Source organism: Gorilla gorilla, chromosome 2 (genome assembly GCF_029281585.2).
Source record: "Gorilla gorilla gorilla isolate KB3781 chromosome 2, NHGRI_mGorGor1-v2.1_pri, whole genome shotgun sequence".
In the NCBI taxonomy this organism is placed as follows: domain Eukaryota; kingdom Metazoa; phylum Chordata; class Mammalia; order Primates; family Hominidae; genus Gorilla; species Gorilla gorilla.
In genome coordinates, this window is record NC_086017.1 from 104,654,343 (window position 1) to 104,662,440 (window position 8,098).

At 36.1% G+C, this 8,098-nt stretch overlaps 1 pseudogene; it reads left to right on the top strand.

The window, feature by feature from the left end:
• Positions 1 to 3,353: 3,353 nt before the first annotated feature.
• On the top strand, positions 3,354 to 3,452 carry LOC115934141 (uncharacterized; annotated as a pseudogene).
• The last annotated feature ends 4,646 nt before the right edge of the window (positions 3,453 to 8,098 follow it).

An 8,098-nucleotide genomic window follows, 5' to 3' on the forward strand; every position in this document is an offset into this window, starting at 1 on the left:
TCTCAGAAGCATCCACAGGACAACTAGGAGTTCTGTGCTTAGTTTTCAAATGCCAGAAGATTTTTTTGTAACTACAGGAATTTGTATCAATAACTGATTTTCCCAAAAAGTCTCAGGAAACACATAATGTCAAGTAGGGTCAAACAATGAAGACAGGATATGCAACTCGGCTTGGGTATGCTTAAGATAAGCAAAAGTAATGTAGAAGAGCAAGATGGTGTACTTAGATTATATAGATATTTGGAATTTCTATTATTCAAAGGGAAACCTCAAAAAACTGGTAGAAATATTTTCCCCATAGAATGAATTCTTGGACAGTATGAATACCTGTCACAGGCAGAACTAACTAAAGCATTTTTGAAAACTTGAACAAGCTGCTTGAAAACACAACAATAAAAAGAAATAAGGTGCCATGAAAAATGTACAAATAATAAGAATAAATGTTTTCTGTCCCAACATGTCATGAGTACAATATAGATTACAAGATTTAACTCTTTTATAAATAATCAGATACATCTTATTTACTTTCTGTTGCCTCATTTCTCTTTTAAAATATGCATACTCCTATCTATTGATTTTATTTCACTTTGGTTGATAGGAGTACAACCACTGACCTGAAAACTGTCCCCTTTAAAAGATAACTCCCATGATTTTCCACTTGTCTTGAAATTTTAATATCTAGGTTACATTTTTCATCATAAATAGTTATTTAGTTTATTAGCAACCTCTGAAGGATGTCTTGAGCATTAATAATAGAGTGGAAAAACACTATAGAAATTATTATTTTTGCAAGAGCTATATAAGTTAGTGAGGGGTTAATGCTACTTTATGCCTACTGATTATAATATACGTCTGGCCATTCTTTCAATTAAAATAAAGCCAAAGCAATGTCTTTAACATATACCTGCTTTCACTGAATAGTAACAATTCTATCAGTCTGTGGTGAAAGGGAAAATCTCAATATTAAGGACATAAATTGACAATATTTTCAATACGAAAGATGTTCCATGGAATAGGGATGCATTCGTGGGGTTTATTTATTTATTTATTTATTTATTTATTTATCGAGACGGAGTCCTGCTCTGTCACCCAGGCTGGAGGGCAGTGGCAGGATCTAGGCTCACTGAAACCTCCGCCTCCTGAGTTCAAGCAATTCTCCTGCCGCAGGCTCCCAAGTAGCTCGGATTACAAGCACCCGCCACCATACTCGGCGCTAATTTTTGTATTTTTAGTAGAGACGGGGGTTTCACCATGTTGGCCAGGATGATTTCGAACTCCCAGCCTCGTGATCCGCCCGCTTCGGCCTCCCAAATTGCTGGGATTACAGGCATGAGCCACCGGGACCGGCCACATTCGTGTTTTAAGAGGATACTTTCGGTCATTGCGCAGTCTGAAGAGTCATTTTACTTTGCTTTCATTTATAAGACATTCATGTACTGCCATCGTGTGGTCAATCCAGCACACATCAGCTTATTTGAAATGGTATGAAAAGTCAAGGAAAAAAAAAAAGACTGTGCTATTTGTTTTGGTTCATGCTGATAGCCTTCATCTTGCCAAAAAGAGCTTAGCAAAAGAGTTAGCTGGAATATACCATAGATGTAAACCCAAGCACTTTTATTTACCAGAGGACCCAGGCAGTGTGTGTTTGAAGTCAGAACCAAGTCAATCTAGCTGATAAAACCACAGGGAGCAAATAATATTTCTTATTTCCTGTTTAATATTCTGGATATTTCATATAGAAGATCTATCAAAAGTTCGAAGTTGTGTTATTTATATAACTTTTTCCAAAATCACAAGTTACAGTTAAAATGATATTTTATAACTGTAGTGCCTTTTTAATGCAACTAAAAAAGCTATGTGCATAAATGGACAAATACAAGTGCAGATACAGGGGAAGTCAAAGCAATTTAAATTGGAAACGTTAAACACACAGCACAAGATCATACTTTTCTCGTTTAGATAATTTCATCTGTCTTCAAGAGTACAAAATCAAATGAGGTCCAACTCCCTTCTACTTAATTTTTAGTATCATCTCTAATACTGAGGGTGGGTATAACCATTCAAATCATAATCATGATGAAATTATTTAATGGATTCATATCTTATAAATTAAAATCTTTCTTCCAGTCAGAACATGAAAATCAAAAGCTCAATTTGATAAAAGAGTGATTCTGGATTTAAATACAAAAGTTCTTATATTGCAAAGCCCTTAAATTGTTTTCCAGAAATAAAACCTTTTCAACATTTAAATATAGCAAGAACTACAGGGAAGCATAATTCTGTTAATGACTTCTTTCACCTTAGAAAGTATCAGATGAGCTGATGAATTTTCTGCCTTTAACTGATCGTTTTAGAGAGAGAAATATCATTTCAACTCTCATATCTTTACGTATTGTTTCAAGAAATGCCAAATGCCTTTCAAAATATTATCTCAGCATGTAAGATTTAAATACACCAACAAATTTTATGAGACAAAATCCTAATTTACTTTCCTTCTTTCCCTTTTTTATTGAACACTCACCACAAATTTCTTATTAGATGAAACATAAAAAGTTATCAACAAATATAAAATCAGCCTAAACGTAACTATCAGTCTAAATTTTGGTCTTAAATTATCACTAATTTTATAACTTTCTTCCATTTAATACAGTGACTTCCTGCATGTTCATGAGTTTATAATGGTCATATAAAATAACTTTTCTCTCATGACCTTTAGTAGGAAAGAAAGATATTTGTATATGAGAGAAAAAGAAATGAACTAATAAGTAAATATTTTAATGAAGAAAGAAAAATGTATTGAATAGAAATGAAGATTATCCAATCTAAAGATTAGATATGCACTTTTTTTTGGTTATGAGTTTCTATTATAGAAAACAAAACAAACTCAGTAAATAGACATATTAAAACAGGTAGAAGCCTAGCCAAATTTTGACACTCTTAAAAGACTTAATAATGAAAAGAGATAGGTCCACGATTAAGACCAGTCTACACATTATTTAATTGCCTGCCAATCCGGGAAAAATTGAATTTAGTCACCATTATTAGATATGGTTCAACACGAGTGTCTTGGAAGTTGCTTATGATAGGGCTACGAATGAAAGTGTCCTAAATTTTTAACCCTCATGAAGATATGATGGACAACCAGAAGATCTAGCTACAGGCAACATCAAGGAAGAAGCACTGGTCAGCTTCATAAATACAAGTCTGTTTTCTAGGGAGAAGGAAGAATGGAAGCAATCTTAGTCAATATTCTTTTGACTGCAGGTACAGAAACTCATTTGAGATAGTTTATGCAAAAAAAAGGTATGCATTCTGTAGATATAAGGGTATAGTGCTACTCAAAGAATGATTTAGTGTTTGCCTTGGCAGTGCATATACTAAAATTAGAATGATACAGAGATTAGTGTGGCCCCTGTGCAAGGATGACACGTTCTAAAAATTTATTAATATTTAAAAAAAGATCTAAAAATCATGATGGAATTTGGTATGGAATTTGAGATGAAGCATTTAGAAAGTTGTGAGCAATTTGAGAAAGCAGTTTTTTGCCTGCTGATTCTTTAATAAAAAGGCATGGTCGCTGTGTGATTCCCATGGTGACTGTAACACATTACCACAAACTTCGCGGCATAAAAAAAATTTATTCTGCCACAGTTCTGGATGCCACTCCAGCCATCCTCTTTGAAGCCTTGAGCTAGTGAAGCATCTCTGCCAGCATAAGCAGAGAACAGGAAATGCTTGGAATTTGCAACTACCATGCCTCCCAAGATGGTCACAAGCTAATGACTCATTGGTGTGGGAGTATGAAAGCCCAGTTCCCTTGCCTTTGTCAGGACAAACAGTGTCTTGTAACTTACATTCCAAAATTCCCTGCTGAATCAGACTGGCATCACCCCTACTTGAAGTGGTACCCTGGCTTCTTAGCTTCCCTCCCCTCCTTCCCTCATTCCCTTGCCAATTTAACCCGGAACACTTCTTTAATAAATTACTTGCATATGAATCCCTAGCCTAATATCTCCTTATTTTGAAGAAACTGATCTAACACAAAGAGTAACTTTTTTTTTTTTTTTTTTGAGACGGAGTCTCGCTCTGTCACCCAGGCTGGAGTGCAGTGGAGTGATCTCGGCTCACTGCAAGCTCTGCCTGCTGGGTTCAGGCCATTCTCCTGCCTCAGCCTCCTGAGTAGCTGGGACCACAGGGCCCACCACCACGCCCGGCTAATTTTTTTTTATTTTTAGTAGAGACGGGGTTTCACCGTGTTAGCCAGGGTGATCTCTATCTCCTGACCTCGTGATCGGCCCACCTTGGCCTCCCAAAGTGCTGGGATTACAGGCGTGAGCCACCACACCCGGCCAAGAGTATCTTTCAGATGCCTTGTTTAGCATTTCCTTAGATTGGGGAACCCAACCTAAGACAAAGATTATGTCATACAAACAAAGAGCAATATGAGCAGCCAATCCCCCTTGAAAAACTGAAACCAAATCATCTCTCTGTCTCTCCAGGCCACTGGAGCCTCATGGCTGCTCTGTTTCTTCCTTCACGTCTGTTTTATTTTTGTCTCTGCACACACATCTCTGCTTTATGGCACTTAACCATAGCTCTCAATCTAGCTCTTCTGTTTCGATTCATGATTTCCTTTCATTTAATATAGTAACTTTTCAAAACCTTTTTAAGAATTTGAAAATAAAGTTTTATGTAAAATAAATGTATTTCAATAAACTTTAATAGAAAAGAAAGATTACTACATAACTCTAAAGATTACAAAACTCTTTATAGTGATAAGCCAGATTATTTCTAGTCCCATTTGTGTGGAATAAAAGTAAATATCGTTGACTCATTTTATTGATAGAAAGTGTAATGATACTGATAAAAATTAGTAGAATTATACAGTATACAAATGACTGCCAAGTCCCACCACTTTCGGAAGTTTCCTTCTCCTTTAAAAGAAAAGGTGCATGGTTTGGCTCAAGGTATGGCACTCGGTATTGTACATAGCCACCCAAGTTCAGGCTACAGGGAGTATCTGCAAAGAGAGCCTTATTATTTGACCTTGGAGAAAAAAGTGAGAAAAACCCTAGCTGACACAGAGGCATTTCCTGAGCCAAGAGTGTATTTGTCTTTGAGAATAGAAAGAGTTTAAACTCAATGTGACATTTTAAAAAATGATTAACAATTACACCATTTATTGAGGAGTACAATGTTAACTTGGCCATTGGGAGTTTTATTGGTTAAAATAATTTAAGAGAGTGTTTTTACTATTATGATTAAATATAATATTATTACTATTTAAAAGGTAAGTTTTTTACCTAATACCTATTATATATTAAGCCCTGTATTTAAATCTCTACATGCCATAGCTCATTTACATGTCACATTGATACTTTGATGTGGATATTATTCCTGTTTTAAATATTCCAAAGCTGAAACTTAAAGAATAATAGCTCACTCACAGCTAATCAGCTGGAAGGGAAAACTAGATCTTTGTCACCAGAGCCCAGGTCATTTCCACACTGCTATACCATCTTAAGCTGTCATCTGTGTTAGCTCTTTCTCTCAGTGTGTCAATGAACAACTCTGTTTCTAAGCCAGTGCTCGGTCTACTGCGTCAGCTGCCTCAGCTTTACTTCTTTCTCTCTGAGAAGTTCCTCCCCATCAAGCCCATGGTGCTAATGAAAGGGATTCATGAAGAGTGAAGGACATATCACATGTGGACATTGTCCCATGTCATGCCCTGTCTAGTTTCTCAGAATGTGCAGAAATGTTCTCTGCAGGAAGTTATGAGCCTTCACCTGGATCCATGTGATAAATTTCAAACAAGCTTAAGCGTTCTTGTCTCTACAATGAATTAAATGCAATTAGGCAACACACAGCAGAATATACCAAATGACCTGTCACTCCATTGTGATTATTTTATTTAAAAATAATCCTACCTGGTTATAACTTAAGCCACAGATATAAAGTGGAGAAGAGTTCTTGATTGTCCTTGACAAAAAACAGAAATTAAAATGACTCTGTCTCATTGAAGCTTTGAATCAGAGATTACTACTTAAGAATAAACAGTAGAAAAATTACTACCTTATGGAAAATCACAAAAAATACACATTTTAAACTGTTCAGATGAATTAAGACATCATATAGATTAGTGAAAATAATATAAAATTTAATTATGATCCATATCACAAAGTTATTATTTCTACTTTAATTGGTGAATTTGGACCATATACACAAATTCCCAAACACCATGCATCTGTCACTGACTTTACGTTCATGATTGTGTTCCCTAATTAAAATCTATTTCAGTTCAGTATGCTGGAATTCGATGTTTTTGTTCTTTTTATTGTTATTATTATTATTATATTTTAAGTTCCAGGGTACATGTGCACAACGTGCAGGTTTGTTACACAGGTATACATGTGCCATGTTGGTTTGCTGTGCTCATTAACTCATCATTTGCATTAGGTATTTCTTCTAATACTATCCCTCCCCCAGCTCCCTACCCCACGACAGTCCCCCGTGTGTGATGTTCCCCACACTGTCCAAGTGTTCTCACTGTTCAATTCCCACCTATGAGTGAGAACATATGGTGTTTGCTTTTCTGTCCTTGTGATAGTTTGCTGAGAATGATGGTTTCCAGCTTCATCCATATCCCTACAAAGGACATGAATTCATCATTTTTTATGGCTTCATAGTATTCTATGGTGTATATATGTCACATTTTCTTAATCCAGTCTATCACTGTTGGACATTTGGGTTGGTTCCAAGTCTTTGCTATTGTGAATAGTGCCACAATAAACATACGTGTGCATGTGTCTTTATAGTAGCATGATTTATAATCTTTGGGTATATACCCAGTAACAGGATCACTGAGTCAAACGGTATTTCTGGTTCTAGATCCTAGAGGAATCGCCACATTGTCTTCCACAATGGTTGAACTAATTTACAGTCCCACCAACAGTGTAAAAGTGTTCCTATTACTCCACATTCTCTCCAGCATCTATTGTTTCCTGACTTTTTAATGATCACCATTTTAACTGGTGTGAGATGGTATCTCACTGTGGTTTTGATTTGCATTTCTCTGTTGGCCAGTGATGATGAGCATTTGATCATGTGTCTGTTGGCTGCATAAATGTCTTTTTTTTGAGAAGTGTCTGTTCATATCCTTTGCCCACTTTTTGATGAGGTTGTTTGTTTTTTTCTTGTAAATTTGTTGAAGTTCTTTGTAGATTCTGGATATTAGCCCTTTGTCAGATGGGTAGATTGCAAAAATTTTCTCCCATTCTGTAGGTTACCTGTTCACTCTGATGGGAGTTTCATTTGCTGTGCAGAAGCTCTTTAGTTTAATTAGATCCCATTTGTCAATTTTGGCTTTTGTTGTCATCGCTTTTGGTGTTTTAGACATGAAGTCCTTGCCCATGCCTATGTCCTGAATGGTATTGCCTAGGTTTTCTTCTAGGGTGTTTAGGGTTTTAGGTCTAACATTTAAGTCTTTAATCAATCTTGAACTAATTTTTGTATAAGGTGTAAGGAAGGGATCCAGTTTCAGCTTTCTACATATGGCTAGCCAGTTTTCCCAGCATCATTTATTAAATAGGGACTCCTTTGCCCATTTCTTGTTTTTGTCAGGTTTGTCAAAGATCAGATGGTTGTAGCTGTATGGTGTTATTTCTGAGGCCTCTGTTCTGTTCCATTGGTCTATATCTCTGTTTTGGTACCAGGACCATGCTGTTTTGGTTACTGTAGCCTTGTAGTATAGTTTGAAGTCAGGTAGCATGATGCTTCCAGCTTTGTTCTTTTTGCTTCGGATTGTCTTGGCAATGTGGTTCCTTTTTGGTTTGATATGAACTTTAAAGTAGTTTTTTCTAATTCTGTGAAGAAAGTCATTGGTACCTTGATGGGGATGGCATTGAATCTATAAATTACCTTGGGCAGTATGGCCATTTTCACAACATTGATTCTTCCTATCCATGAACATGGAATGTTCTTCCATTTGTTTGTGTCCTCTTTTATTTCAATGAGCGGAGGTTTGTAGTTCTCCTTGAGGAGGTCCTTCACATCCCTTGTAAGTTGGATTCCTAGGTATTTTATTATCTTTGAAGCAATT